Source organism: Pleurodeles waltl, chromosome 2_2 (genome assembly GCF_031143425.1).
Source record: "Pleurodeles waltl isolate 20211129_DDA chromosome 2_2, aPleWal1.hap1.20221129, whole genome shotgun sequence".
NCBI lineage: Eukaryota > Metazoa > Chordata > Amphibia > Caudata > Salamandridae > Pleurodeles > Pleurodeles waltl.
In genome coordinates this window covers 14,928,339-14,940,706 of record NC_090439.1, presented here as the reverse complement: position 1 = coordinate 14,940,706, position 12,368 = coordinate 14,928,339, and positions in this window count along the sequence as shown.

Genomic DNA, 12,368 nt, shown 5'->3' with positions numbered 1-12,368 from the left:
AACACATGAAACTAACAACTTTTAAGAGGCAAACAATGAAATTGATTTTTGCAGCACAACACACATATAAATAAACTAAAGGAGGTAGAGGAGAAACAGCCTGAAGACATACAGACTTGAAAATACAACAGCCAGCAAGAACGTATGATGGCTGGGACATTTATTTGCCAAAATGCCTCACCAAAAACTAGTCTGAAGACTCACTTATTGTAGTGCTTGATGTTGGTGATCCACTTTCTATTTTGTTGGAGCAAATAGCGTTCGATGCACTTGGTGTTTAATAGGATGGCATACACAGCAGCATAATTCTTGAGAGTTGTCCACCCTTTACAGGAAGCCTACAGTGGCGAATCCATTCACTTGTGAGATGTCCACACCCACTGTTGTTTTCCTGCTGCTTGCAGTTTTATCACCGTGCAGGTAGGGGCTGTAATGCCTTATGATCATTACCACACCTACAAGCCTAAGACCCTGTTATAGTCTCCTATTGACTTTCATCAGAGGAAATTGTCACTAATAATGCTAATATGTGTGCGTGTGTCCCAGACAGCCAAGATGGAGGTCGACTTTTGACAGAGCTCCCTCAACCTGGCCACAATCTATTTGCATCCTGCCTGAAAGTGCTAATTTTAAACCCCCGCTTCCCAGCCCCTCAAAGTGCGGCTCTGGGGACACCTAGGGCCCTTCATCAAGTGAAGAAGAAGTGACAGCAGTCCCTGGTGTGGCTTTCTAGGAGGCTGGGCGACAGGAAACATGGTGGCACTGTTATACTGGTCCTGAGGTGCCCACGGCCATAGGGGAGACACTATCAGGGCTCTCAGGGAAAGTCTGTAATGAGCCGCCGGTTGAGGTGTGGTGAGTGGAGTGCTGGCGACCTCCCAACCAGCTGGACAATACCTGGACTCTGAGTGTGGCAGAGAGGACCCGAGGCAGGGAGGTAAGTGCGATCTGAGAGGTGCTCTCTCACTCCTCCTCTGTTGACTGTGGGACAGGCCAGAGCTGCCCTGAGTAAGGAGCTCTCAGGAGAGCCCCCCCCCCAGCCCTGCAGACATGGGGTGGTGCTGCGCTTCGACAGGGCCGGCTTCTGGGTGCAAGAGCAGCCATGCCCGAGGCTGTGGGTCCCTGCAGACACTGGAAGCCTTGTGCACCATAAACCTTGTGTCGCTGAGCGGGGAGGCTGCTGGTGTCTGACCTGAGACTGCCTTGAGAACCTCCCTCCTACCTATGAGGGACAATGTAGTACTGCTGGGACAGTGAGCACCTGGGGGCTCCTGGGGCCCACAAGTTCCTAGTTTGGAGGATCAGCACACTTGCAAGAGGGACACCCTCTCGCTGTTGAACTCAGAGTGCAGGCCCTCCTCCTGATTTGTTCATCAAGAGGGCACTTATTGGTCCTGCGTTGATGCCTCACTTGAATAGTGATCAGCCGGCATTTAGGACACAGGTGGAGCTTTGAGAAACACTGTGCCGCAACAAGCCACTGTTCACCACAAGAGACTTTGGCATTGGCATATCACTCTTTTAGAAACTGTCTTTCCAGGTGGTGGAGTGGGGAAGACCAATGCCCCATAAGGCTCTCATGTGCTAGTGCACCCTGTATCGACTGCTTGTGCTGCCCTGCAAGCAGGACGGTGGATTGGCCTCCTACAATACCTCGTCCTGTGACTTGGCCCTGCTAAACTGTTGGTGAACACGCCTCTTCTCTGTGACTCAGCGGCTCCAGCCCCCTGGAGCGGGCTGCTCATGCTGCCTCAGGGCAAACACACTGCCTTTCTGAGGTTCTTCCACCCTGTCTTCTGTGCTCCCCTCTCCGTTTGGTGCTGGGGCAAGACAAGCCCTCGCAGTTAAGTGCCACTCAAACCAAGATGCACCAGTATACCACACCTGCAGCAGAAAACAGAGGTGCGACAGGAGAGGCATCACTGGGCTTGCCGCCCCAGCCCCATCCAGACATCATGGCCATACTCTAGGCGATCAAAGACTCCTGAGAAGTGATGGAATCCAACCTCTCACTCATGAGTCAGGATCTCCGCAAGGTGGCAGAGAGGGTTACGGAAGCTGAACCAAGATTATCAACAACTGAGAATTAAATGACATCTCTCAAACACCAAGTTTATCAATTAATGTCCAAGATGGTAGTCCTGGACGATCAAGCAGAAGATGCTGAAAACTTCTCTTGCAGGAACAATTTGCACCTGATTGAGTTACCAGAGAAGTTGAATGAACCAATATGAATGAACTCCCAGAGACCTGGTTTGGATCATGGGTCCCAGCTGACAAGCTATCCCGCTGCTTTGTAGTGCAGAGAGCACATTGTGTACTGACTAAGAAACCTGCTCTGTGCCCCCGTCCTTTCGAGGCATGCATTCTCCACCACCAAGAACGCAAAGCCATCCTTGGTGAGCCCGCACCCAACCTGATCAGCGACATGCTAACACAAAGATTTTTATCTTCCTAAACTATACCAAGGTGGTTCAGCAGGGCGGGTGCTCCTTTGAAGAGGTAAAACAGAAGCTCAGAGCACTCCATATCAAGCACCTGCTTCTTTTCCCTGCTCGGCTCAAAGTCATTTTTGCCTCATTCATGTACTTCTTTGACTCCTGAGCAGGCCTAGGAATGGGAGACGGAGCAGCGGCTGTTGCACCCACAGACGCTGGCAACCACATAGGGAGCTGAGGCGAGGGTGGGGCCTCCATTGCGCCTGGTCCAAGAGCCCCAGAGGAGATGTACTAGCTCCCGTAAGACCAAGAGGCCACAAGGCGAGAGGCGAAACTCTGTAATCTGATCTCCGGCGGGCATGGTGCCCCACCCTGCAGATTGAGGGACCTCCGTCTCTGACACCGAAGAGATCATTAAATCTGTGGAGAGTTTGCCAAAAGCCTTACCTTGATGATACTGCACAAACACAGTGTAGGAGGCTGGCCTGGCTTATAGTGGATACCTAGTGGTACTTACACCTTGTTCCAGGTAGAGTTATCCCTTATCAGTAGATTAGAGGTGTTCTAGCAGTTTAGGCTTATAGAGGTAGCTATAGCAGAGCAGCTTAGGCTGAACTAGGAGACTTGCAAAGCTCCTACTATACCACTTATATCATATAGCACTATATCATAAGAAAACACAATACTAAGAGTTACTGAAAATAATGGTACTTTATTTTAGTGACAGTATGCAAAAAGTATTTCAGAGGATATACTCCCTTAGGAGGTAAGTAATATACACAAAATATATAAACACAAACCAAAATCAGGTAAGTAACAGTTAGAAAAGTAGTGCAAACAATGTGGAATCACAATAGAATGCAATAGGGAGAAATAGGCCTAGGGGCAACACAAACCATACACTCCAAAAGTGGAATGCAAACCACGCATGGACCCCAGGCCTAGTGTAGTGTGTAGAGGGTCGCTGGGAGTGTAAGAAAACACTAAGGGTGTCCAAGATACCCCACCTCAAGACCCAGAAAAGTAGGAGTAAAGTTACCGTACTACCCCAGAAAGACAGTAAAGTCGAGATAGGGGATTCTGCAAGGACAACAACTGACTGCAAAACACTGACGGATTCCTGGCCCTGAGGACCTGTAAAGGAAGGGGACCAAGTCCAAGAGTCACGCAAGTGTCCAGGGGGGGCAGGAGCCCACCAAACTCCAGATGAAATTGCAAAAGGGCTGCCTCTGGGTGGAAGAAGCCAAAGATTCTGCAATAAACGAAGGTGCCAGGAACTTTTCCTTTGGTCAGAAGATGTCCCACAGTGTGCTGGAGGATGCAGAGTTGTTTCCACACAGAAATACCGCAAACAAGCCTTGCTAGCTGCAAGAGTCACACTTGAGGATTTTGGGTGCTGCTAGGGCCCAGGAAGGAACAGGAGGTCGCCCCTTGGAGGAGGAGACAGAGGGGGGCACTCAGCAACACGGAGAGCCCATGCAAAAGAAGGCAGCACCAGCAGAAGTACCTGAACAGGCACTTAGAAGATCTAAGGACAATGGTCAACTCAGAGCAACAAAAGAGGGTCCCACGACGTCGGAGTCCAACTCAGCGATTTGGGCAATGCAGTACGGAGTGCTGGGGACATGGGATAGGCTGTGAACAAAGGAAGTCTTGCAAAAGTGCACAGAAGCCTGAGCAGCTGCAGTTCACGCAGTACACAGGATTACTGTCTGGCGTGGGGATGCAAGGACTTCCCTCCACCAAATTTGGACAGAAGGTCCACTGGACTGTCAAAGACACTTGGACCCAGCTCCTGTGTTCCAGGGACCACGCTCGTCAGGATGAGAGGGGACCCAGGGGACCAGTGATGCAGATGTTTGGTGCCTGCGTTAGCAGGGGGAAGATTCCGTCGACCCACAGGAGATTTCTTCTTGGCTTCCAGTGCAGGGTGAAGGCAGACAGCCCTCAGAGCATGTAAAACCAGGAAACAGTCGAGAAAGCCAGCAGGATGAGGTGCTACAATGTTGCGGGTAGTCTTCTTGCTACGTTGTTGTGGTTATGCAGGCGTCCTGGAGCAGTCAGCGGTTGATCCTTGGCAGAAGCCAAAGAGGGAAGTGCAGAGGAACTCTGGTGAGCTCTTGCATTCGTTTTCTGGTGAGATGCCCACAGGAGAGACCCTAAATAGCCCACAGAGGAGGATTGGCTACTGAGAAAGGTAAGCACCTATCAGGAGGGGTCTCTGATGTCACCTGCTGGCACTGGCCACTCAGAGCTGTCCATTGTGTCCTACCACCTCTGCATCCAAGATGGCAGAGGTCTGGGACACACTAAAGGAGCTCTGGGCACCTCCCCTGGGAGGTGCTGGTCACTCCCCTTTCCTTTGTCCAGTTTCACACCAGAGCAGGGCTGGGGGGATCCCTGAACCGGTGTAGACTGGCTTATGCAAGGAGGGCATCATCTGTGCCCTTCAAAGCATTTGCAGAGGCCAAGAGAGGCTACTCCTCCCAGGCCCTTCACACCTATTTCCAAAGGGAGAGGGTGTAACACCCTCTCTCAGAGGAAATCCTTTGTTCTGCCTTCCTGGGACTGGGCTGCCCAGGCCCCAGGGGGCAGAAACCTGTCTGAGGGGTTGGCAGCAGCGGTAGCTGCAGAGACCCCGGAAAGTTAGTTTGGCAGTACTGGGGCTCTATGCTGGAGACCCATGGATGCATGGAATTGTCACCCCAATACCAGAATGGTATTGGGGTGACAATTCAATGATCCCAGACATGTTACATGGCCATTTTCAGAGTTACCATGGTGAAGCTACATATAGGTATTGACCTATATGTAGTGCATGCGTTTAATGGTGTCCCCGCACTCACAAAGTACGGGTAATTTGCCCTGAACAATGTGGGGGAACCTTGGCTAGTGCCAGGGTGCCCACACACTAGTAACTTTAGACATATAGGTGACTTATAAGTTACTTAAGTGCAGTGTACAATGGCTGTGAAATAACGTGGACGTTATTTCACTCAGGCTGCAGTGGCAGTCCTGTGTAAGAATTGTCTGAGTTCCCTATGGGTGGCAAAAGAAATGCTGCAGCCCATAGGGATCTCCTGGAACCCCAATACCCTGGGTACCTAGATACCATATACTAGGGAATTATAAGGGTGTTCCAGTGTGCCAATCAGAATTGGTAAAATTAGTCACTAGCCTGCAGTGACAATTTTAAAAGCAGAGAGAGCATAAACACTGGGGTTCTGGTTAGCAGAGCCTCAGATACAGTTAGGCACCACACAGGGAACACATATAGGGCATACTTTATGAGGACTGGGGTCCTGGCTAGCAGGCTCCCAGTGACACATAGGCAAAAACAAACATACATACAGTAAAACTGGGGGTAACATGCCAGGCAAGATGGTACTTTCCTACACACTGTACATGTACTTTTGGCCCTGAACTATTGCAGAGTATTGGGTTGGGGGGGCTGTGGGTGTATGTTCCTAATGATTAGGTGGCGTTCTTCCATGGAAATCACCCGGTGTCCCTCTTTTAGAGACTCTTGCATTCTAACATGTGGAAGTCCCCCTTTTTCTTACTTGTCTATCACTGCTGTCAGGCATAGTATCCTTAAAGGGGCAAATGGGGCTCCAGGCCATACAAGAATATTTCCATTCAACGGTTTCTAATATCTTCTTTATAAGGATGACAGATGCTTCATGGGAGAAAGTATGGGGAAGGAGGGAGTTGGGGGAAGGGATATTGTTTTAACCGTTGTTGTTGTTTTTGTTTTTGTTTGCTCTCTTTTCAGACACTTACCACATGGGCTACCCAGGATAGGTTATTTGAAGGTAAAGCATAATCTGACACAATCATACACCCAGTTTTTTACCCCGAACAAGGGGATTCTAATCTCCCAGGTAAAGATGTAACAGGTGGGATGAATGTTGGGTGGTGGGGAGTTTGTTTACTGTTAGTTTTTTATTAGTTACAGTTGCTGCAATCACAGTGTATCCAACACTCCATGATCCAAGATATGGCTCTTCATATTGCACAACCTACACGTACATTGAAAACAGAAGGACCACACATCTCTAATTATCCTGCTTGTGCACAGACCCCAGGTTTACTGGCATGACACCAATTAGCATTCTGTTTTGAAACGTCAACAGTCTCCTTGACCATGTGAAATGCACCACGGTCCTTAATTTCACTCATCGACACCTCCCTGAGGTGCTACTACTTCAAGTGACACACATTATGGGTAACCAATTCATCTTTCTTGCATATAAGGCACAGGACAGAGTCTTCCACTCGGGCTACTCATGTGGTACCTGAGAGGTGGACATCCTGCTAAGACATTCCTTCCCCCTCACAGTCTCAAGGGAGGTTTGGAACCTTCCTTGCCATCACTGGTACATTGTAAGGCCAAAGTGTCTCTGCTCCCTGAGACGGCCCTCTTTACCTTTCTTAAAGATCTGTCCAAGGTTCTTCTGGATCTCCCACCTGGGCTCACTGTAATAGGTGGAGACTTTAATGAATTCCCGGATCCGGAGATTGACACCAGCTGACCTCCCACTGCATCAAGACGAGCTGGGGCTCGTTTCCTTAATGACTTGGCTACTAATCTTGGTCTATGTGATACATGGAGGATTTAGAACCCCGGCATCTTCAATACACACACACATTGGCAGCATACTACACCATATCAGGCATAGACCTTATTTACATGCCTGGTCCCGATTGCTGTGCCATCTCTCAAGCCCAGAATCTTCCTAGTGGCATCTCGGACCATGCCCCCCTTCTCCTTTACTTTGGCTCCCCCCGAGGTGGTTTACACCTCATGTGGTGCCTCAACACCTGGTATCTTCAAGGCATATATTGTGGGCAGGCCCTCTGCACTGACCTCTAAGCATACTTCCAACTTAACAAGCGAACCGTTGCTCCCCTGATACCCTTTGGGCAGCAAGTAAGACGACCATGAGGGTAGTTGCCAGGGAATACATCCACACGCAAGAACGTGCTTGCTCCCTCCACATTACCCAGTTGGAGGCTTGCCCTCTCTGATTGGAAGAAACCCTAGCAACAGATTCACATAGTGACACCTCCCAGCAGTTGAGTCCTGTGTAGGAGGAGATACACATACAATCCCTGGAAGCTGTTAATATTATATGGCATACCAAGACAGCTGTCTATGTTTGGGGAGACAAGATTGGGAAGCTACTGTATTGGCTGGCCTCCCAACACCAAGTACTAGGATCATGCCTGAAATTGTTGATAGACAGGGTAACACTCTCTACACTCTTCCTGAGAAAGCACAAGCATTCACCTGCTATTATCAGTGTCTAAGTACTGCAATCCCTGGGAGAGGAGTCAATTCCTCCTCTCAATTCCTGGATAGGATTCTCATCCCCCGAATATAATGGGCAGAGACCCGGATAATGGACAAGACCCTCACAGCCGAGGGGAGTACTACACAACGTTTCAGAATCTCCTGGTCCCCCACCTACTGGCTCTTTACAAAGAGGTGGAACAAAGGGATACTTTCCCACCAGAAATAGACACAGCCACGATTGTGGTACTTCTGAAAATGCAACCACCATCAACAGCTTGTACAGACTATCGTCCCATAGCTTTAATCAATGGGGAGGTTAAGATCTTCGCAACAATCCTTGTCACCTGTCTTAAACAAGTTCTTCCTACTCTGATACACCCTGACCAATGCAGCTTTAGGCCAACCCATGGTATGAGGCTCTGCATCAGGCGACTCCACGTGGCCCTGGCCCACCGTCACTAACTGCCTCCTGACTTAGCTTTGCTTTTCATTGACTTTGAAAAGGCATTTGAAATGGTTCACCTGCGTTACCTCTGGGCTGTGTTTGCACCTGTAGAGAGTTGGCCCCATTCCTGGAGACTGGCCCAGGTCCTGTATTCCAGAACCTCTGTGTCGGTTCAGATCAATGGAACCCTCTCCCAGGCATTTCCTATCACCCAGGGCACCGGTCAGGGTTGCCCCCTGCTCCACTTACTTTTTGCACTAGTAATGAAGCCACTGGCCTAACTCATCCGAGCTGATGATCAGCTGTGAGGATGGAAATGGAGTGAAGGATATAAGAACTGAATTGCCTTGCATGCAGATGACATCCTTCTCTACCTTGCAGCTGCTGCAACCAGCGTCCCACGCTGTTTCCACATCTTCTAGTGCTTTGGGGAGGTGTCGGGACTCAGGCTAAATCTCTCCAATTCTATATTGATGCCACTGGCCCTGTCCCATGACTGCTTTGACTGACAGGACAACCTTCTCATCCATTGTCTTAGATTTAAGTGCCTGGGCATCTGGGTGGCTTTACACCCTGACCTTTTTTGGTCCCTCAAAGGTGAACCATTGGTGCTTAGAGCTAGGACAGATCTGATCAAATGACAGATGCTTCCTTTGTGAACATTATGGGTCGCATAGCTCTGTATAAAATGATGATTCTGCCACGGTTTATTCATTTTCATAAACCTGCCACTCTTCATACCGTGGTCTTGGTTCAGAGTTATGGACAGGTATGGAACTTCCTTTCGGTGGCATGGATTATGCCTGCGCTTGGCCCTCGCGAAGTCCCCATACGACAGTGGTCGGGGTATAGTCATCCTCTATACTACCTGGCCACCCATCTTCCAACGATTTATTACTGGTTTAGCGGAGGTTGGTCAGAACCCACTTATCGGCTAGAGCTGTCTCTTTTAGGGTTCTCCCATATTTTGGTATGCCTTATGGATCCCCAGTCGCTTGGGAGTTGTTGTCTGACTAACATGGTGTTTCTGGCCTGTAAGGGGGCCTTGCACCACACTCAGTGGAACTCACTCATACTGCAAATACCCCCATGGCATGGTATTTGGCTGCTGGAGACAGTTTCCCTGCAGATATATGGGAGGTGGGACCTTATAGGCATTTCCCAACTAAGTGACTTTTGGTTGGGTACACACATGAGTTCCTTCCAAGAACTTCAGACTGATGTTGCACTGGCTAACATGCAATTCTACAAATATCCACAACTGAGACATGCCCTTTACTCACACATCCACATGTCTGTTTTCCTCCCTGAATTCAGACCGCTTGAAGCCAAGCTCCTTATGGGTGGGATGGACAAAGGTGGGGTCTCTCTAATCTATCGCACATTGATCATCAATGCCCCAGGTACCTGAGACCACTTTAGAGCTCACTGGGAGACCTGGATAGGCCCCCTCGAGGATGAGGATTGGAGAGATGCCCTTATGGCCCGAGGACTATCACCATATTGGCTAAATTGCATCTGATCCAAACATACTACTTATATTGCGCATACATTTCCCCAGCTGGACTACACTGGATGGGTCTCAACCCCTAACCCGCATGTCCCCATTGCAGCATTGCCGCCATTGATTTGTATCATGTGGTTTGGTTATGTCCTAAGATCTGAGCGTGTTGGGTCATAGTGGTGGGGGAACTGACTGAGGTGCTGGGCTGGGAAGTCCCCTTTTCCCCCTTGCTGTTGTTACTTTGAGTCCTCAAAGACTCCGGGGATACAAGAGCTGATAGAATATTTTTAGGCATGGCCCTGATGATTGCTAAACAACATATTGCAAGTAGATTAAAGAATTCCACTCCACCTACTATCTCTCCATGGTGACACGGGGTGTAATGGTTCTCAAAACCGGAGAAGCCAGTTTACGAGGCCCGGGTTTGCCCTCGCAAGCCTATCTGATGCGAGAGCTGTTGTTATTGTTCTGCCATGGTGATGTATCACAAGCGTATTTATGCTGTGTTGGATCCAAGTATCTTTTCCGTAACATGCTTTAAGGTGTACCACTGAATCACTTGTGCAAAACCCAATAAAATTGTTTATTTAAAAAATGGCAATAGGAGAACTAAATGCAGTTCAGTTTCCCACTGACACTCTCCGGATTCATTTTTTGACCCAACTGTACCAAGAGGGCTACCCCTCCTTCAGGCTCTACTTAGGCCTGTCTCCCTTTATAGTACCGTCCTGTTCCCTATAGCATCATGTCCGCCCTGCTACCTAACTGGATTTCCTCTTTCGCATTTTTGCTAATAACACACTAGGGGCACCGACTCACAATTTCAGACTCGCAAAAGCATTCTTCCTACATCTGGCCCTAGATTCCTATCTTCAAATATTCATATCATCCACATGACTTGTTACTATGCACAATGTAGTGGCACCTTCAATTCCTCCTTTAGAATCTCTATATTCTGGACTTTCTACTGTACTCCTAAATAACAAGAACACCACATAAGCAACTGAATAAGACCCATGTTCACCTTTATAACTGGAAACAAGTGCATTAACTGCACCTAGAAAGGTAATTCTCCAGTGACAAACAAAACATATTTAATCATCTGCTAACTTGAAACGACCACATTTTCACCATTTTATGTAGTCTTTTAAAATTAGGAAGTATCAACAGGACGGGACACTGGGACAGAAAAACACTGGTACCAAAAATCACAGGGAGACAGGAGATGCCCACCCACTGGAAAGAACAAGACATTTAGGGCCCGATTCACAAGATGCATTTTGGGGCATTTAAAGTAGTACTTCAGTAGTGCTGTTTGCTTACATCAGAATGCAAATCACAAACCTGCACATTTAGGGTTGTCTTTTTCTAGTAACTTTTGGATAGACCAGAGGGAATGTTGGGAGACTCAGGAATAATTACAGCAAGAAGGGGGGGTAGACAAAATTAAGGAGAGGTTTATAGAGGGACATGCCAACAAAGGTAAATACACCAACAAAAGAAGAAGTACATTGCATTTCACAGAATATGTCTAAATTTACTACAACCTCAATGACAGGCCTAAATAGACTCCAGCCAAGTCTCAGAGTAAGTCAAAAACCATAAGTGGCCAGCTACATGTACTGCAGCACACTCCCAAAGAAAACAAGAGCGGTAGGGAATTAAACCACGCAGGCCCCGTCCCTGGACTGACATTGGCCCCAGGGGCCCCATCCCCTGGGGCCTACCACTATTAAATGAGGGAGGGGCAACATGGCCTCCCTCCCTGGGCCTATTTTGGCCCCAGCAACCCCATCCCCCATATCCAATGGGACACCGGGGGGAGGCTCAAGGCCCACGCTGTCCCAGCCTGCTCCCCGCAATCCTGCTCAAGCCGGCATTGCTGTCACAGAGAGGGAGCTGTTAAAGATGAATGTTTGACAGCTCTTGCTGTGAGCGGAGTGTTTGCTCAGAATTGGAGGGAGCATTATTGGCACCTTGAGGGGGGCCAATCATGAATATTAGAATTTGCCCCAGGGAGGTGGCAGTCCTCAGCTCTGCTGGGGGCCCACACACCCCCCCATTAAGTTATGGGGCTACCTTCTTCCCAAATCTGACGTAATTCCATCCAGTGGTCCGTGTCTAAAATCCCTACGGGAATTATAATGGGACACACAATGTTTTGGATCCCCCCTTTTTCTCGGCCCCCACTTGACGGATCACCCCAAAATTTCCCATGTACAAGAAGAATCTCTAGAACATTTGTTTTGGAAATTTTTGTGAATATTGGTCAAATGGAGCCAAATATATAAGCAAGTCAAAAAATACTTATTTTAATGAAACATGGAGCTAAATATTACTACCTACTGGCAAGCACGAGTAGGTAACATATATATATATATATATATATGTATGCAGACATGTTATAGTTAGGTTCTGAATTTACTTGCACAAAACCATAGAAATGCAGTAGTTATAGTTATAGTTATTTCAAGTAACTATACCTAGCGCCCCAAGGTAATTACAACTTGCGCCTTTGCCATCACAGTTTTTTCTTCAACAAATTGCCTGTTAATGTTTCATCAATATTTTATTGACATTGTAAAAGGGGCCATGAGTGCTGTAATATCTGCTGTAATTAGCAGTGCATGTAAAGGGTGTGAGGGACTATAACTCCCTTGTAAACCTTGTTTTTTTAATTCA